We start from the raw sequence: 1,135 nt of genomic DNA on the forward strand, positions 1-1,135 counted from the left end.
AAGTGTTGCATCCTCCTGGGCGCTGGCTCGTGGCGCCTCGCTGGCGGATATCTGTAGAGCTGCGGGCTGGGCGACCCCTAACACGTTCGCTAGATTCTACAGCCTTCGTGTGGAGCCGGTATCCTCCTGTGTTCTCACCTCAAATGGGTAGAAGCACTGAGAGGCCCCGGCTTGGGGTCGGCTTGCAAAAACCACTCCAGAGAGTCCATTTGGTAGACCCTGTTGAGTTCCTCCATCCCCTCGGCAACCAGACGTGGCGGAGCGTCCGGCGCCAGGCCTTCACTCGATGAATCCTCGAGAACCGGTAGAAGGCTGAGTTCCAAATGTAAGACCTAAGCGGATCCCATTTGTGGAAATATAGCCTTATAGCCTTGAGCCCGTGTTTCCCCGGCAGGCTTCTGCCATTCCAAGAGGGTTACAATAACCTCCATTCTTACCTAAGGAACTAAGGAATGTCCATATGTGTATTGCTTCCGAAACCTCCTTCGGGAAGGTTGGAGCTTCCGTAACGCCCCTGTTCCAAGTAGAACGGATACGTTTTCCCAGTGTTATCCAGTCTTACTCAGTGGGTAGTGCCATAGCAGCAGTAGCTGGTCCTCTTGTGCAAGCCCTGGCCTACGCCAAAAAGTAGGGGCGCAGGTGGCTTCCACAGGACACTGGAAGGGGCAGTAGCTGTGGCCTTTTGGTAGGATCCCAATTTTGTCGGTCGAGAGTGACCGACTGAAAGGGAACGTCTCGGTAATATCGCCACAGCTCCTGTACCACCGCTGAGCGGCCGGGTCACCGGCTCGGCTCCTCAGCGAAAACCTGAATATGCGCTGCATCTGCTGCCTACTTATACTCACGCTGTGATCAGCAGCAGCTGGATGCAATAATCGCATGCCAATGTGCATTGGCTCGTTTAGTTTACACTCGAAGTGGATTGGTCTCTCTAAGCGAGATTCCAATTTCGTCAGTCATCCGACGTGACGTATCCGTTCCCTCCTTCAGGGAACGAGGGTTACCATACGTAACCGAGACGTTTTCTGCTACTTTAAAAGGTTTGGTTACAAATAAACAAATATGTAAAATCTTTAATACATAAATAAAAAAAAATAACTAGAGTATTTAAACATGAAAATTCTGCCATCATTTA

The 1,135-nt window shown here is 50.9% G+C and overlaps 1 protein-coding gene across 1 annotated transcript in view; it reads right to left on the minus strand.

Moving 5' to 3' along the window:
• The window catches only part of LOC107588287 (neurexin-3a-like), a 296,505-nt gene that overhangs the window by 80,916 nt on the left and 214,454 nt on the right, over positions 1 to 1,135 (minus strand). The window lies entirely within an intron of this gene.

The sequence above is a fragment of the Sinocyclocheilus grahami genome, unplaced genomic scaffold (genome assembly GCF_001515645.1).
Source record: "Sinocyclocheilus grahami isolate Dianchi unplaced genomic scaffold, SAMN03320097.WGS_v1.1 scaffold101.1, whole genome shotgun sequence".
Taxonomy (NCBI): domain Eukaryota; kingdom Metazoa; phylum Chordata; class Actinopteri; order Cypriniformes; family Cyprinidae; genus Sinocyclocheilus; species Sinocyclocheilus grahami.